The 19763-nt window shown below is 32.2% G+C and overlaps 1 long non-coding RNA gene across 1 annotated transcript; it reads left to right on the top strand.

Moving 5' to 3' along the window:
* Positions 1 to 759: 759 nt before the first annotated feature.
* On the top strand, positions 760 to 1738 carry LOC131647982 (uncharacterized). Its single transcript, XR_009298015.1, has 2 exons — positions 760 to 927; positions 1430 to 1738. It is a non-coding gene; the product is annotated as an uncharacterized LOC131647982 (long non-coding RNA).
* The last annotated feature ends 18025 nt before the right edge of the window (positions 1739 to 19763 follow it).

Below are 19763 nucleotides of genomic sequence, written 5' to 3'. Positions count from 1 at the left end.
GCTAGCAATTGTAACAGGCCCGGGTTTATGATCCAGATTAACATGGCTTAATTAGTTCTTCTTTTTGTTTTAATTCAAATTAATCCTATACTGAAATTCAGCTAATCTTAATTAAAAACAATTAATTAAAATTAAAAAAAATAAAAGAGAAAGGGGAAGTTAGGGTTTTTACTTGTGACGAATTAACTTCTCTCGTGAAACTCAGAAACTCTCTTCTCCTTCACGTGCGACGGCCGGACCTCCCTCATCTCTCGCTCTGGCTTCTCTCCGATCTCCTTCTTTTTTCTTGTTTCAGATGATTGTTGTTGATTGAAAAGTTGACGAATTTGTGAAGAACGATGACGATTAGAGGTTGCGGAAGTTGTTGAAGATTGAAGAATCTGGTGATTGAAGGACGAAGATGATGATGAAGATGCGAAGCAATGCGTTGAAGGTTCTGTGGCGGCGGGATTTTGAGTGTTCTTGTCGACGAACAGATGAAGAATGGTGGTGGTGATATGAAGAACTAAAGGTACGAATCCCTCAGATTATGAAGCGCGATTGATGATTCTTCTGTACTCTGATTTTCTGATTTTTGCATAGTTCTTGAATCGGTAGCGATGATGATGAAGATTGGAGATGAAGGAGATTGATGTATGATTGTGTGTGTCAAGAGAGTGAAGAAAAGGAGATAGTCTGAAGCAGAGAAATGGTGGAGAATGGTGAATTGAAGATGGTTATGGAAGTGAAGGGAGAGTGAAAGTGAAGAGGATAAAAATGGTGGAGCAGAGAGTGAAGGTAGGTGAATATGTGTGAACAATGGTGAAGTTGAATGAAAGGGATGAAATGGTGGAGAGTGAAAACAGAGTGGTGAAGGTCAAAAATGGCGGAGCCTTCTGAATTGGTGGTGTTTCTGATTTTATAGAAGTGGAGGAGATTGAATCTGAGGTAAATTCTCTTCCCAAAAACTTTCTGTTATCTTCTGTTAGTTCTGTTATGGTTAGTTAAGACTGTTAGGATTGGTTAGTTATGAAGTGGTTAGGTTAGTTACAAATGGTTAGGATTCTGTTATTGACAGTTATAGGTGGTTAGAGATTGGTTCTAGGTTAGTTACAAAGCTGTTAGGAAATTGGTTACCGAGTTGGCATAGTTAGTTATGTTGGTTTAAAAAACGGTTAGATGGAGTTTGTTATTTTCTGTTATATGTTGGGAATTAAGTATTAGTAACTGAAATGCTAAAAGTTAGGAACAAATAGTTAAAATTTTGGTATGGCTGAATGTGTGTAGGTTGAATGTGAGTTAACTGGCAGGTTTTGTGTTGCTGTATGTATGGAGTTGTTTGATTTTTGTATGGAATTGTTTATGAATGTATGGAATTGTTTGATTTTTGTTATGAATGGGGCTGCTGTTTGTATGTATATATCAACTGTCATCTTTGTGTTTTATGCAGGATGAGGTGAATTGAATGCACATGGGCGATTGTTCGGATGTCGGGATATAATTGAGGGGTCTGTTTTGAATCATGCATAAAGAGGAGGCTTTGAAGGCTAAGATGATGAAGCTTGTAGGAGCAGTAGGAAAAATAATGATTTTTGTGTAATCCTTATTGTGAGATGGATTGGATGGCGGTGTTTCGATATTAGCATGAAACCTTGGAATTGTAGAACATGTACTCTTTGTTTTCTCTTGCCCTTTTTCCTTGTATTTTGTAGGTGGTAATGAAATGACACCTTTTGTAATCAAAATAGAGCTTGCACGACATTCCTTGTTTCTAGCTTCTATTTTTTTATATCTTAGGTGACTTAGCCCTTTGATGATACTTGAATAGTGAAGAATTAGAATATTGAATAATGGATGTAGCTTGATGTATAAATTTGAATCAGTGAGCCCGCTTTCCAAAATCTTTGAATATACATGTAAGTTTCAAGTAACTCCTCTTTTATATATAAATTGTACACAAATGCTTGAGGACTCTACTTCACTTTGATTGTCTTTGAATTCAAATCCATTTCCAATCTCAACAAACAAATTTCAATCCAATGACATCTTCAATGAAACGCTTTTGACTCACTTTAATTCATCGATTTGGCTCAACCTATGTGTTAAACACCAAATATTATAAAGAACGATGCCTTCAATACAATGTATCTTCAAGTTCACCCTCTTTCACCATAGTTCAGGGATGATCTCAAAACAAAAGCAATGCCTCTTAAGAAAATCTCTTAGTGATGAAACTCAAAGACATGAGACCTCAATTTCATCCTTTAATTGGCGAGACTCTACAAGCTCAAGCAATGAACAATTAGGCCTTGATCTTTCAAAATTCTTGATCCCAAATCGAATTTATTGATTAAATGAATGCATGAGTGTTAGATGACCTAATGGAATTATACAGATGGATGCGAAGCTTGAGCCAGTTAGAAGTAAAATAGATGGGCAAATTTTGGGGTGCAACAGCGTCATTATTTAGGCTTTCAGTAGCCTGCTCTCCATTGAACACCGTTTTAGTTTCCGTAACTTCGACTTCAGATGCCTCTACCATGTTGATATCCAATGGCTCAACGAGGCTAGCGTCAGCAATGTTCAAAGGATTTGTGTCGACCCTCATGTGGCTCTTGGTCTTGTCAGCAAATTTCAACCTCCCATCTTTGATAGCATTTTGAATTAGATCCGTGAAAAGAAAACATTGTGAGGTTTTATGGCCCAAAAAACCATGATATTTACAAAAACCTCTCTTCTTCCGTTGTTCTAACGGAGGAATTTTGGAATTTGGAGGCAGTATCATTTGGCCATCTTTTACTAATAAATCAAATTTTTCATCACACTTGGTGACGTCGAATGTGTAAGTTTTCTTAGGGAATCTATCGTTCTTATCGCTTTCTACTGGGTTTTTTCCATTTGCAGGGTTGAGTAGTTTGCAGGCATAAGGTGGTGTTTCCTTCAGTTCAGCCAAATCTATTTCGACTTCTTCGGGGTTGTATGAGTCGTTAAAAGATTCGTCATCAGCGTCCTCCGCTTCGACGTACGCTACCCTTTCCTTTTTATAGTTTTTATTTGCCTTAGCCTTTTCTGCCTTCAAGCGTTCGACTTGTCGAACCCTATCTTCCAACTGGGCCATATCCCTAAGGTATTGAGTATCTAGTTTCTTCCTAATTGAATAATCTAGACCACCCGCAGCCATTTCGACTAGTTCATGCTCTGGGACTGTTGTGAAACACCTTGATTTCAACATTCGGAACCTATTTAAGTAATCATCAATTGGTTCTGTAAACTTCCTCTTAATACTGGCCAATTCTTTCAGACTTATCTTGGTTTGACCCATGTAGAATTGTTCATGGAACAACCTTTCTAAGTGTGCCCAAGCATCTATCGAATTTGGTGGCAAAGTTGTGAACCAAATGAAAGCATTCTTTGTTAGCGAACTAGGGAAATATTTGATCCTTAAATCCTCGTTCCCCACTAAGTCTCTTGCCTCTGTCAGATATCTGGCAATATGTTCCACAGTCGACTCGCTAGTTTCGCCTGAAAACTTTGTAAACTTGGGTACTTTAGTGCCTCTAGGCAACTCTGTTTGCATGATATAATCTGATATAGGGGATGTATAATTTGGACGTCGAATTCCAGTACTAAGGCCATTATTGGCCATAACCCTTTCTATCATGGCAGTTAGGTTATTTTCTGTAGCCAGATTTTCTCTTCTGACTCTCTGGACGATTTCATCTGGGTGTTCGTTCCTACCCACTATTCTTAATCTGGGTCGATCTTCCTCCATCTCCTGTTGAACAGGAACAGCTCTTTGATTCAAAGCCTCCAAATCTATTACTTGGTTCCCTTCGATTGCCGCTGTTCTTTGTGGGGCAACTACATTATTAGTAGTTGTCCTAGACGGAGGGACCACATCTTGAATACGTTCCATAATGGGTCCTTCTTCTCGATACAAGGGCTGCTTGTCTCTTCGTCTAGGTGGTGGAACTCCCATGAAATCTGCCATTCGATTCATTTGAGATGATATCTTTTGGAAAATCTCCACATTCTCTCGATTTGTACTAGTAATATTTGTTGCTAGCGGATTCAAAATTGAAGCTATTTCCTTGGCCAAGACCCCTAACATATCATGGTTGCTTGCATCCATTTCTTGTCGGAATGCTGCTTGATTACTTGTGGTGAAATTGGGTATTTGGGCAAAGAAGCCAGTATTTTGCACACTTCGACCCACTGAACCGACATTTGGCGAAAACGTCGCATTGTTAGTTGTAGTATGTGTAGGTGCTGCTCCTCGTACGCCTGTTCCATATGGATATGGCATTCCATATGGGTAGTTTGGCCTCCATTCGAACGCAGAGTTCGACCCTGGGTTGAATAAGTTATTTGCAGCATTTGTCGAGAAAAGTGGCATCTCATTTGCGCTTGTAGATGCAGGTGCGGTAGTCGACACTGAAACTGGAATAGTCCCTGACGGTTCTGTATTATTCTCAGGTATAGCCTGGGAACTATCCGTGGGTCTCGATCCATTTGGACCCGGTGTATCCCGCGCTCCTTGAGTTGAAGTCGAAACGTGCGCAGAATTTGCCGCTCCTGATCCTGAGCCTTGTGGGGGATCTTGATTTCCCCCTGCATTGGTCGTGACGACCATTTTCCTGTTGTACCTTCGTTTGGGAATCGGTTGTGCACTGTTTGTTAATTTACCGTTCCTAAGGTTCATACAAGGTCTTGATATTGTCTAGACAAAAATCAAACAATTGATTAAAAACAATTTGCTTGACACAGTCCCACTGGGCGTGCCAATTTGTTTACGGTGATTTCCGGTAAACAACCGCTAGTCTTCCAAACTATAATAAATATGATTTGGTTACTCGCAGGATCGACTAGATTGATCCTAGGACATAGTCAAAAAGATTGTTATTGATGGTCATTCGAACCATATCTACGATTCATCTTGTCAATAAGAATTACTTCGATTGAAACAAACAAAATTAGCAATCACTTCGTTATACACGTGAGTATAACTTCAGCGAAAGGTAAGTCAAGATAAAATATGAGACAAAACTGTAAAAGTTCAGAAATCTTAAAGTGCAGAAATGTTAAATACTTCAAAGATAAATGACATGAAAATAATGAGTACGAAAACGTAAATGGCATGAACTAAATGGCAAGAAGTAAATGGAATGCAATAATATTGAAAGATACTTGAAAATAAAGGGAAAATACACATGTATTAAAATGGTGGTGTCATACGTATATTTCTCAGCAAACTCTTTCTCTTTAACACTTGATACTTGAGTAATATGTGAGTGATTTGTACAAAATGAACACACTGAATCCTAACATTAGAACCCTTATTTATACTAGTTTCGACCTTAACGGTCCTACGCTAATCTAATGCCACGTTTCTCATAAGACCCTCGGGAACGCCATCTGTCTTTAGACAGTTACGAAACCGTCTTCGAATTTCAAATCCTCCCGCCTAAGTCCTTCTTCGACGCGTGGCAGTGTATTTAACATTAAAACACTAACAAAAGCACGCTAAGTGTCAATACTTAACATATTTCACGAAATCTGTCTAAGTCTTCGAAGACATATACTCCTACTAGCTTCAGCATTCACTATCTTCGTTATAACTTAGAAATCTTCGTTCTCAAAGCATGGCCATCAGGAGCCATTTTTATCTTCAAAGATGGTCGTCAGTAACCATCCTTCCTTCGATTTTTTATCCTTCGAAGGACCATGTTTGTAAAACGAAATCTTCAGCTAACAGTGAGTTGGATGAATGGTTGTCTTTCGATTGAAAGAGGTGGTCTAGAAATCAAGAGGATTGACGATTTCAATGCGACTCTCCTTCAAAAATAGAGGTGGAGGATTTTGGTTGAATTTGATGCTTTGTGGTATATGGTGCTAAAGTCCCCCTACGGCGATATTAATTTGAAGGTGGTGAACTTCAGTGATTTCTAAAAGAAGCATGAAATCAGTTCTTTTTGGTGGAGGGATTTATCTAGTCTTGATAAGAATTATCCTGAGAGGTTGTTTGTAAACAATTGAGTTTCCATATTGGCAACGGTTTTTCCATTTCCTTTTGGCAATCCAAATGGGCGGGAGATTTTTGTTTCAAAGAAAGGTTCCCTCTCTTATACAATTTCTCTGAGCTGAAGGATGCGGCAGTTGTGTGCATGGGCGGGTGGTGCGAGGATAGCTGGTAGTGGGGGGCTTCGGTTATGCAGAATGAGGTTGCGGCGGTTGAGCTACAAGCGCTGGCAGCCTTACTGGTGTCGGTTCAGTCGGGTTCTAATGGTGATGATTCTGTCTCGTGGGGCACAGACGCGGACAGGTGCTTCACCGTGAGCAGTTTCTACAGTTTGGCGAACTATTTTCGTGTTCCATCTGGTTCGAGAAACAGGTTTGATAACGCTCTTGAATCGATTTGGAAGGTGGGAGTTCCTTTCATAATTAAGGCTTTTGGTTGGAGGTGTTGTATAAATAGACTTCCAACTAGAGATCTCCTTCCCGTTATGGGAATTCAATTATCCATCAATGATCGTTTGTGTGTTTTTTGCGGTCACTTCAAAGAATCATTGGACCATTCTTTTTTGTCTTGTAAAATTTCTGTTCTTATTTGGAGGGAAATTGCCGATTAGATCGAATTGGTGGATTTTCGGGTTAATAGCTTCAAAGAGAGTTTTTTAACGTGGAGCAATTTTTACATTTGCAAAAAGGTGAGGGTTGGTAAGGCAGAAGTCATTTGGTTGGCAACTTGTTGGAATTTGTGGATATTGAAGAATGACATAAATTTTAGAAGCGATGATTGGAATATTCTTGATGTGGTGTGGAATATAAATTTTTTGATTTTGAGATGGTCTTTCATCGGAAAAGTTACTCATCCAAATTATAACTTCTATGAATTTAATAAAAATCATTTGTTTTATTTATCTTGAGTTTCAATTGGATAATAATCTTTTATTTTTGTCGAGTCTTGTCTCGTTCTTTCTTATAATTAGGTTTAAAAACTCTTAATTCTCCTATCAATTTATCTTGCTTACAAAAGAAATTCTTTAAATTATAAAAATATTATTGAATATAAACTTTTTAAATATGAATTCTTTTAATATGAATTTTAATTCACAAGTTAGCAAATGTTTATAATTAAATGGTAAAAGGAAGCAGCACAACATGGGCAGTGTCGAATATGGAGGTTGTCAGAATGAGAGACGTGTTTGAACCAAAACCAAACACCCAGACAAGAACCATTTCATATTAGTCAAGCCCACAGATACGATATAATGATCCTTTAATTTTATTTTTTGAAAAGTGTATCATGATACTGGCTTGTACTTATATGTTGCATGTGAAATGTACGGATCAGCACAGCTCATCAATGGCAGATATTGTTGATAATAATAGAGATGCGTCGCCACCGTTTCCCTCCTCATTCAATCATGTGTGCCTTTCTCTTTACCTTTTCCTTTTTCCCCATTTTGTTTTTAGATCTAGACTTTATCCTTTCCTCTCCATTCATTGACTCGACACATATATAAAATGTTTCTCAAATATTTTTATGCGAAAAGACTTCATTTATGTTATTATTAGTATATTTTGAATACTTGACAGTAAATCAATAAGATTATGAAAACTAATAAGAGATACGACCACTTGTAGTAAAAACAGGAGCAATCTCATTCGTTTGTCTCTCAACTTAATAATAGAGTTACTAAAATAAAGGGTTAACAACTATGTACCTTCTGTCAAAAAAAAAAAAAAAACAACTGTGTACCTTTTTAACTAAGAGAAAAACTAACATGTGACTTAAGGGAACACGTTAATAAGTTATTTATATAAATATTTTTTTGAAATATATGCATTCAATGTCTCAAAACTTTAAATATGACTTTATTACATTTAATGACAATTAATTTTTTCTAATTATAATATCCTTAACATATGCTCTTAGGGCACATGTTAGAATGACCCTTTAACTAATAGCATGAAAATCTAAAGGGAAATGCTAACAAGTGCCCCAGGGGCACTCTTTAATAGCTTTAAAAAGTAAGTTTTTCTTGGAAATATGCGTAATTAATGCATCGAAAATTGAAATGGTGAACTTTTGAAAGAATATTTTCTTTATTTAGAATGCTTAAAGAGTGCCTCTGGGGCACTCGTTAGCATGACCCAAATCTAGAGCTGTCAAAATGGGCTTGGCCCATTGGGCCGGCCCAAAAGCCCTATAATTTAGCGCGGGCCGGGCCGCAAAATACCTTAAAAAAAGACGACCCTATCTTTTTGGGTCAGCCCACCGGGCCTATGTTTTTTATGGGCTGGGCCGGGCCGGGCCAAGCGGGCTTCGGGCTGGCCCATTAAAAAAAGATTTTGGTAAATTTTGGAGAAAAAAGATTGAGATAAGATATGATTTTATAAATGTGTTTTCAAGTTATAAAGAAAAGTTAAAGAGGATCAACATATATTTTCAAAATGATGTGATCAAGGAAATGATTGTGAGATGTAGAAAAAATTTGATAAGTATTAGTGATAATATTAAGTTACTTTATACTTTTACATGGATGATTTTGTGGTATTCATATATATATATATATATATATATATATATATATATATATATATATATATATATATATATATATATATATATATATATATATTTGTGGATAAATATTTTAAACATCACTTATATACGTTTATGATAACTTTTTACTTATGTTGTATTGCATTTATCCATTACATCCTTTTTAAAAATTAAAATTATAATATTGAAATACGGGCCAGGCTGGCCCATCGGGCCGCACGGGCCTTTGAAAAATGGGCCGGGCTCATTTTATGTGGCCCATTTAGCAATTGGGCTGGGCCGGGCCAGCCCATTAAAACACGCTGGCCCACCGGGCCGAGGCGGGCTGGGCCGGGCCGGCCCATTTGACAGCTCTACCCAAATCTAAAAGGTTAAATTCTTGTCTATTCACACTTTCTACTCATTAAGCTCAAAGTCCACTCCATCAAAACCAAAATTATGTATCCATTTAATAGACGACAAAAGGCCTAAAATTTTCTTTATATCAATCTCAATAATAAGAGAAAACTAGTTCGTTTGAGCAGTGACTGATTGTTTCTCATCATCTCGAAAATAAACACTTATTCTTACCTTGTTACAAAAATTAGAGAAAATATGTTGATGTTGCATTTGAGATGTTGAACCAAAGGTTTGCTCCGAATAATATTTGTAAACCTTTAAACTTGAGTGGTATTGCTCAATCCAAATTGTTGGATATTTCTACATCCTAATAACAAATAAGAGGCATAATTTACAAATAGTATTTAGAGAGTTTTCTATGTGATTTTGGATTTAATTGTTTCTACATTTTTAAATATTCCACAAAATAATCGAGAACACCTACCAGTAAATTTTGGTTTAAAACCTAAAAAAATGAAAAATAAAAAAAATTTATTGTGATAAAAAATATGTTATCATTCCGCGGCTACTGCTACAATGACTTTTTCAAATAAATTCACAAATTACTTTACCTTTCAAAATAATTTTTCAAATACTTATTTTTTATCACTATAAAATTAAATAATTAGAATACCAACGCATCTCATTTGGTGTTGCTGTACTTGTGGATTTTTTTTCTTACATGTTTAAATATATTTATTATTTAATTAATAAGAAAATTAAAAATGATTAAATTAAAAATGTTATATATATATATATATATATATATATATATATATATATATATATATATATATATATATATATATATTTATTACTAAAAATGCTATAATAACACATTTAAATTAAATAACTTTATATTTTATAACTAAAAAAATAATTAATATTTTTATTAAAATTTAATTTTATGATCAAAAGTGGTCATCGATTCTACATCAACGAGATATTCTTTGTTATTGGCATCGACCTGGTCATCGATTCTACATCAACGAAGTATTTTTTGTTATTGACATTGACCTAATAATAATTGATCTATCTTCGACAATTGTAGGGGCCGGATTGTGAGTTTGTTAAATATTGATTTTAACTTCAATAAAAAATTGATTTTAACAATAATAAGTGATTTTTTTAAAATTCTTAATAAATATCACAAATTGATATTCATAAATTGAAGTTTTCCGTTCGAACTCAAAACAAAATATTCAACATAAGTATGGATCCACTTGTTTCAGTTTTTTAAAAACGATTTTTATAATAATATATTTTATAGTAAAAAATTTTTAAATAAAAATGATTATTTTTAAATACTATTTTAAGTATTTCATCGTTTACTATAACTTTTTTGATATTATAATTTTAAAATAAAAAAACTCTTAAAAAATTTGAAGATATTTCAAATAGTTTTTTATAAAAATTATTTTTCGATTTTTTTTTTTGAAAAAATGTAATTTCAACTATGTTTTAAATTTTAATATTGTATATTTATGATACGTGATATTAGAATTAATCTATTAATTTATATAAAATGAATTTAATTTTTAATTTTTTAAAATACAGAGATTTTTTTTTAAGTTGAAACAAAGAGAAATGCTATTCTTACACCCAAAACTTACACCAATACTTACACCAAACACTGTTCACCGTATTTATACAGTGAACAGTGTTTTTTAAAATAAAATAATAATATTTATTTTTATTTTTAAAATTAAGAACGACACTGTTCATATACGGACGTGCATTAACCAACTTCATTACTGCATTAACCAAGTTTTTACACTGCATTAACAAAGTCTATTCTCTTATAAATGTAGCATTCTAACTCTGTGTTAGATTCAATCTACATTGTTCATACAATTTTTTTTATAACATTGGTCATATAATATTAACACATATATTAACACCTAGATAAATTGACAATTTTTTTTATAAAATGATTTACAAGTACACGTTATGTCACATAACTTCACAAGTTTAATTTTGTAGGCATCTATTTATTTAAACATGTTAGGTATAAATTTTTTTCGCTTATTCTATATCTAAAGTTAATGAGAGCCGTTAACATATAGTTTACATGCTTCTTGCTTAGAACATGCTTGTCATCAGTCACCATCACGCATGGCAAATTCAAAATTAATCAGTAACGTGAACCTTAGCTGGAGTAGTAATGTACTCACTTGTTAATTAATGTATACTTTTATAGTTTGCATGTTTTCTTAGAGGGAAAAAACATTAATATTGTGCAAGTTGATAAAAACTTGTGATCGAGAACATATTCCTTGTTAGAATATTCGGTGAAATGCCGTCTTGTCGATCAGCGATTCGGCGGTTAATCACCGCAGCTCCTTATCAAACAAAAATGTACATTATTATTATAAGCAAAACAAAACAAATTAGGTCAATATTTAAACAAATATATGCTCTTTTTGTTGTTTTCAATTTATTTTTTCTCTCTGAATATTTCTCTCTCTAGCCGTAAGAGAATATTATTTTCGTACAAGTGTTAGTTAAATATTTAGCAACTCTAATTCTTAATTAATGTTAATTTTAGAATTATTGATTTTGAATAAATTATTTAATGAATTCTTGTAAGATCTGGTAGTTATGGAAGGTTAGCCATCGTCCATTTTTGAGGTGGTCATAGTCAAATCATCACAACTCATTACAGCCTCCACCAATAGTATCTTCTATACATGACATTTATTTATAAATAAATAAAATAAAATAAAAAATTTCGTTTGAGGTGAGCGAACTTCGTGGAAGAAGAATTCATCTAAAAAAACTATTTGATTCATTTGATTGACAAAATTTGGAGAAGAATTCACTTAAAAAAGATTTGTTTGATATGAAGCTTAAGATATCTTTTTCAAGATATTACTTAAATTTTTAAAGTATAGGAGACAACATTTATATACAAAATAAATTTAATAGGATGACGACCCAGATTAAAGAAGATGTAGGTTAGACTTTAGAAGTTCTGAGTCTAACCTACGATAAATTTATAAGGTATGAGTTTGACCTATGTTTTATTATAGAGTTTTTTTTTTCGGTCTGACTTTTTTAAAAATTTTATCTGACCTAAAAGTCTATTTAAAAGTATGTTTCTTATAAAGATTTTCAATTAATTTATATTACTTAAGAAGACATATGCCTGAAAGCCTATTTAAAGGTTTGTGTCTTATTAAAGTTTTTAATTATTTTATATTACTTAAGAAGCCTTATAGGTTGACTTATATATGCATATATAGGTCAATATATTTAACATTTTTTTCTAATATATATGCATATATAGACCGGCCTATTTGAATTATTTTTAATAAAAATATAGACTGACCTATAAGGTTTTATAGACTTTTTTAATAACCTAAGTCTGGTTTATTTAATTAAATAGGCTTTTAAAAGCCTAAGCCTAAGTGTGACCTTTTTATTAAATAGACTAAGTCCACTTTGGCATATTCTCATCCATATAAATAAGCGACGATAGTGTGGATCCGTTGAAAAATGTGTGATTAAAGTCAAAAGTTTTAAAAACTTTTAAAAAAATGGCTTGAATCCAATTTTGGTCCCCTTACTTTATTTTTTTATAACTTATTAATCCCCTTTTAAAAATAATAGGTTTTAGGTTCCTTCTTTTGAATTTTTTTGGAATTTTTTTGGCCCCCTCTCAGATTTAGTTATGTGATAGCTTCATTTATGACCTGACAAAGGAAAAGTTGACCTAATTTGACAAATTATTTGGCATGTCATTTAAAACATTATAAAACAATTTAATTTAAACAGTTTAGTTGAAAAACATTTTTAATTAAATAATTAAAATGAAAAACATTATAAAACACGACCATGTAGGTGTTCTTCCCCATGTGCATCCAGTAGAACACGTGAAGTTCTTCTCCTTCCCTAGAAAACCAAAGATTTCGTTTCAATTTTCACGCTTTAAGTTTCACGCAACCATGTCCAGTATTCAACATCAAGTAATCGTATTGTTTGTCGCTTCAATCATGTCGAATGCAAATGTGGTCTTCCATTTCCATTTATGACTGCTTGGACATATTTGAACTCAGGTCGTCGTTTTTTTTTTGCGGTGGGATGAACAAGGTATTAATTTTATTTGTGAAATCGTTGAACAAGTCTATTTTGTGATTTCCAAAAAATCTCTCATTGTTCTTCTCTATTTCTTGATTCAGGGATATAAGAAGTGTAGTCACTTTGTTTGGAATGATGAAGTGATGTCTCAAAGAGCCAAGGAAGTAATATTTCCAATGCATCAAAAATTAAACCAAGAAAAGGTCAAGCTGAATGAAGCCATAATTAGAGAAGATCAAGCTTTTGAAGATGATGAACAAGTTTACCATGGGAATGACATCAGTTCTATTAATTGGATTAGTTGTATCAAATGTAATCAATTAGGATTTAGGTTACGTAGAATAAGTTGATTATGTTAAGTTGATTATGCTAAGTTTGCATGTTAGGTATGTGTAATTGATGTAATGAACACACTTATGTACAATTTCAATGGGTTGATTAGTTAAGTTGAATGAAATGAGCTTATGTATAATTTGGTATGTTGAGTTTATGTGCAATCTTAACATAACATTGAATACAACTCTGCAATAAGACAAAATAATAGCTCTGCAACATGACCTCTAATTTCAGACTTGTAACCGTTTACATTACAATATGACCTGTAACTTTCAATTCAATTTGAGACCAAAAATTTCAAACCTGGTCTGTAACATTGCAATTTCACACCAAAAATTTCAAACCTAGTCTGTAACATTACAATATGGAAGTACAAATTAAGCTATTCCTAAATCAAGATTTTGGGTCTGGAGATTTGTGAACGAATGGATTTAGTTTTCTTTCGAAGGAAGGCGGATGATATGATGTTTTGAAGCATAAGACATTAGGGCTCGTGGTTTTATAAGTTTAATGAATTAAGTTATTAAAGTTTCATTGAAAACTATTTTATTAATTGTTTAAAATAAAATCATATTATAATATTTTTAAATGATGTGTCAAATAATTTTTCAAACTTAGTCAATTTTTCCTTTGCCACGTCATAAATGAAGCTGCCATATAACCAAATATGATAGGGGACTAATAGAATCCCAAGAATATTCAAAAGAAGGAACTTACAACCATTTTTTTAAAGGGGGGCTAATATGTTAGAAAAAACAAAAAAAGAGTACCAAAATTATATTTAATTATAAAGCTCAAATGGTAGTGAGATTTAAGCTCAATTAAAGCTCAAGTGATAGCGGGAATGGAATGAACATATACTTGAATCCCAGGGTATTGGGTTCGATTCTCACGAAAGGCAAAAACTTTACTAGAGAGGCGGGTAAAGAAGATCGTGAGGTAATAATGCCGGGAGCGCCTTGCGAGGGGCCCGGGTTGTTACATGTGTCACATTAACTCTCACTTGGAATTCCACTGACAAGAAAAATGTAATGGTCATAGGTTTGAACCCTGGCAATAACCTTTTTGAAAATTTAAATGGCGAAAACACATTTCCCCTCGATTTTATCATTTAACCGACAAGTAAAACACAATTGAGTTTGTTATATTTAATGTGGATTTCTTATTCCACCAAACCCTAACTGAATATATAACTTTTCAAATAGGTTTAGAAAATAATTATATAAACAATTATGTTATATTTGAAGAACAACTTACACTAATCAATGATTTTCAAGAATCCTGTAACTCATTTTTCATCTCTCGTTCTTTAATGGTTTGAATCTTGTTCAATATTTCAAGTTCTTAATTCAACACTTCCTTTTCTCATTCAATTTTATTCAATTTTTATGGAAAAATTTGGTCTTTATGTCCCCTTCTTGCAACCAATGGATCTTGACTCTCTCAGCCCAATAGATTTCTTTCAATTGGTAAAGCTTGTTAAGCTTGCTTTGGTTCTCTTTGACAATTTGAAAATTTCTATTATGTTTATTATTACCTTGGAGCTTCTTAACCCCCCTTGAGCTTATGAATCTTTTTTATGGGAATCCCAAACTTTTGTCTTCCCCAATGCCAAAGGGCATTACGGGTCACCTTGATGTTAACTCTAGGGACTCTAACATTATTAGCATTCTAATTCTCGTAGACGATATACCTGATTTCTTCATTCTCCATCTAATAGTTTTCAAAGGATCCAAAGGGTTAATATCAGTTATACCATGGCTATGGGGTATAGTTTTTAAACAATTCTCTTCAATATGCCCATTCTATGGGGTAATCTTTCATAACAAAAATCTATCCAAGCAACCCCATTATTCTTACTCCCAACGTACATTCCAGACATGATGTGATTGTTAATGTCAAGGTTGACTATAATTTTGACAATTGTAGATCTGTCTTTGCATTTCAAAAATTTCAGAATCTAAAACTTCTCCAAAGTTTGACCCCAACTTTGTGCCCATATGCACAGTTTTTCCCATTAATGGTTTTTTTGCACTAGAAATCATAGTACGTTTGGGATTAGAATTGTAACCAATGTGTTCCATGGCTGCAAAAAGAAACACCAACAACACAGAAAGAAAGGACAGAGACGGGATAGTAAAATATCACAATACCTACGCGGGGATCACACAATAGTGGACAGAGAGGAGATTTAGAAAGATGATTAGAAAACAAAAAAAATTAGATAGAAAAACTATGAGGAGAAAATAATGAAGAACACCATAGAATTGATTGTGAAAAAAAATCTAGAATAGAGAAAGAAATGTTAGGGAATAGATTGAACTAAAGAGATAAAAAAAATTGATCTTGGTTATGATCTTGGAAGAATCCTAGAGAACCATTAAATTCAAAAGGGGTTGATCAATCTTCAGTAGTATTACTATTGATAGATTATAACATTTTTATCCCTTAATTTGAATATTCTAAATTCTCATTTCTATCAAACATTTATATCCCTGTAAAGAAGAAAATAATAAGAGAAAATACGTAAAAAAGATTCAAGAGTTTATAATAAGTGAAAATACGTATTTTAAAAGTTAACTCTCTATTTTAAAATAATTGTGGTATATGTAAAATTTAAAATGAATTAATTTATTTAACAGAAAATGGGTGATGCACTCACAACCATGTATCCAATTAAAACCCTCTTTTATTTTAATTTTTTTTAATGACATGACAAATTTGTGGTTTTATATTGGATTACAGTGTAAAATTATTTTACTCTGTCAATGCATATCCATTAAATCCTTTATTTAATGTAAATAAAATATATCTTAAATTTTAAAATATTTACAATAATACAACATATTCTTTTTATACATTGATTAAAAATACTATCTATTTACTAATCACCCTATATTATTCACCCCTATATTTATTATAACGATATACGCCCAATTTTTCAATCAAATTTTTTTAATTAATTGCAAAATTTATTTAAAATTATCTTTATACGTTTCAGTATTTTGTTTGTTTTTCATATTTTTTATTTTTATCAAAAAAAAATTATATATAAATTACTTACAATATTTACTTTCATGTCTAATTAAAACTAATTTAATGGCTTTTATCAATATGAATACTAAGTGATAAATCTGATAGTTGTATATATATGCTAAATTTATTATATTTTTATTTTGAGTTAAATAAGTTTTTGGTCCCTATAAATATCTCAAATTTCATATTTAGTCTCTATTAAAAAATTATATATTTTGGTCCCCATAAAATTATTATGCACTTAGTTTTAGTCCCTACTGTTAAATAGATGTGTATTTTTGAATGATTATTTAACAAACGTTATAAAAATTTCCTCGGAAAAAAAAACTCAAAATTTAGTTTTTAAGTCAAGATTTGCATTACTTTTATCATTATTTTTTGAAATTTAAAAATTTCATATTTAATTCTTCTCATTATATAAAAATTCTAGAATTATATATGTTTTTAGTCCCTATAAAATTACCCAAAATGACCTTTAGTCCCTATAAAAAAATTAACTTTTAGTCCCTATAAATTTATTTTTGCATTCAGTTTTAGTCCCTGGAGATGGACCAAAAATGAGTGCAAAAGTAATTTTATAGGACTAAAAGTCAATATATTTTATAGGGACTAAAAGTCAAAATAGAGATATTTATAGCAACCAAAAATATATTTAACCCAAAATTCTATAATTTGGTAAAAAAATATTTTTTTAATATTCTAAACGCGTATGTGATTTTTTTTAATAGGGACTAAAAATAAAATTTGAGATATTTATAGTTACCAAAAACATACTTAACCCTTTTATTTTTTATTAATTTGTTTGTGAACATTGAGTTGAATATTTTTATTAGATTCAATTAAATATATATAAAAAAAATTTAGTTCTTAAATAATTAGACAACGTGCTTCCAAAATAAATATATTTTCTAGATAAATAGTTATATTGTTGATTATAAAATAACTACATTATTGGTAGTGCAAATAAGTTTTATTGATTTTTTTTTAAATATGTGAAAAATATTACCGGTGATAATTATAAGATAAGAGAGTATTTGTTTTATCCTCTATTAGAATTAATTGTGTTATTTGTCGAGAAAGTAAAAAAAAATAAAAATAAGGCCATAGATTTATAAATGGGGAATAAAATTAAATTTTAAGATGACAATATCATTTTTTATAAAAATGGATTAAATCAATTAAGTTGATCTGTTTTTTTAATTTATTAAAAAATATATATATGAGACAATTATGTTTGGTGAATACACAAATTTTGTATGCCTATCAATATTTTGTTTACTTTTTATATTTATTTTTTCCAATATATTACTATATATTAATATTACTCTTCATATTACTCGACTCGTACGTTCGAACACGTGCACATCTATTTTTGATTAAATAATCTTATTTTACTCATTAATATTTTGTTTTAGTTCGGAACAAAGTATAACCCATTATATATGGTCAACATTTAAATATGTCCAACGAGCATTACTCTCTAAAATCTAAAATTAATTTATGCTCAGTCCGTTAATGCTGCCTGTGTCGGTAAAAATGGGCAGGGAACACATAATAAGGGGTGCGATCCCAAAATATTATTGATAATGATATATAATAGCTATATTAATTTGATTTTTATTTATTTTTTATTTTTAATTAAGAATTATATTTTTTAAGTTAAAATTGTAATTAAGACAGACATGTCTGACGAGTCTCCCTAGTATTTCATGTTATGTTTTAATTTGATATTAAGAATATGTAAATTCAAAGACACATATTAATATATAAATGATATTTTTGAAAAAATAAATCCCTTAAATTATAGATTTTTTTAGTTAAAATATGTGAAAAAATTTAGAGGTTCTTATAATAAGAGAGGGGTAGGGATGACAATGACCATAATTTATAAAGTTATGATTTAAATTTTTTTTTTAAAAGTTTATATATTTCATTGAAATCCACATTCTCATCCTTTTATATGGGAATATGAGAAATTATGGGAAGTTATTTTTTTCTTGGAATTTTTTTTTGTTGAGAATAGAAGAAATTGTATTCCACAAAAACAATCGATCCAAAGGGTGCAGACAATCCAAAAGGAGCTTACAAGCCAACTAAACAAAACAAGCTAACAGTCAGAGAACTAACAATCAAAAACCTTAATGATTACTAAGGTATTCAACATGATTTCTAAGAGTTCTATGTAGATAGCAGCGAGTGAGTATAACTTGCTTAATCTGGGCAATAATATCATGAGTCAATTGAGTATTGTTGAATATAGCATCGTTTCTCGCTCTCCAAATAGAGTAAGTTGTCTCTGCAAGCGCCACTTTTAGAAGGAGCCTTCTCCATCCTTTCTTTTTCGTTTTCTGAATCAACCACATTTTCTCTAAATTCCACTCTTGGGCCATGCGCACTGTAACACGGTGAACTGACTTTTTATTAATCGGAATGTCGCGGTAAGCAAGAGTCGCCACCGACTTTTATTTTATCCAAACAAATTCGGAAAGGCAAAAAGAAACAGAAAAAAACCTTTTTTAAAGAAATCTAAGTTCGGGGGGTAATTTATGCAAAGGGAAGGTGTAAGGCACCCTTTGCATCCATGGTTTTCCATGGGCTCTTAATTGCTTTGCTTGCTCGTTTGTTTAGAAAATGTAGATGAAAGAGATAGGGACTTTAGCTTGTGAATAAGCGTTGCCCTTTTGAAAAATTATGAGAAAGAATATAATAAAAAGGTTTGAGCATTGCAAGGCAATTAGGGGCAATTACCTTAAACTCAGATAATAGGTCTCTTTTTGCCTTTCAGAATGAAAGGGTCTATCCTTGCCATAAGAGGGCAGGAAGCCTTTCGTTTGGAGGTTGAAGGGTCATCGAAGCATCCTTTGCCATAAGACTATCCCATGCCATAGAAGGGCAGGTAGTCTAAGGCAAGGATCAGAATAAGCCATTTTCGTAGGCAGCCAGAAGATACCTCAGCCTTTTTCCGTAGGCAACTTCCGAGGGTCGAGGTCATATAGTGTATCGAAGGCAGCATCATTAGGGTCGTATGACCTTTATTTACCGAGGCAGCATGGCTGAGGTATCCTCGTATTCGAGGGACTTGGCTTATTCTGCAAAAACACAAAGGCAACAGGCAACAGGCAACAAGGCAACAGAGAGGTTACCCCAAAAGGGTGCGTGTGTGCAACAATCACGTGGTTAATTCAATATATTATCTTGTAAATTAGTGATTCTAGGTTAATTACAATCTTGCACTCCCTAAATTACTAACCACACAATAATATAAAGCAATAAAGGGGGCGGGAAATTGTAACCAGCGGATCCCTTATCAGGGTTTGACACAAGTAATAATAAAGCATAAAATATTAAGGTTAGGGTTTAGGGTTACCAACACTCGTAGTCTTGG

This window comes from Vicia villosa, linkage group LG2 (assembly GCF_029867415.1).
Source record: "Vicia villosa cultivar HV-30 ecotype Madison, WI linkage group LG2, Vvil1.0, whole genome shotgun sequence".
Classification (NCBI taxonomy): domain Eukaryota; kingdom Viridiplantae; phylum Streptophyta; class Magnoliopsida; order Fabales; family Fabaceae; genus Vicia; species Vicia villosa.
This window is presented reverse-complemented; position numbering and strand designations above follow the sequence as displayed.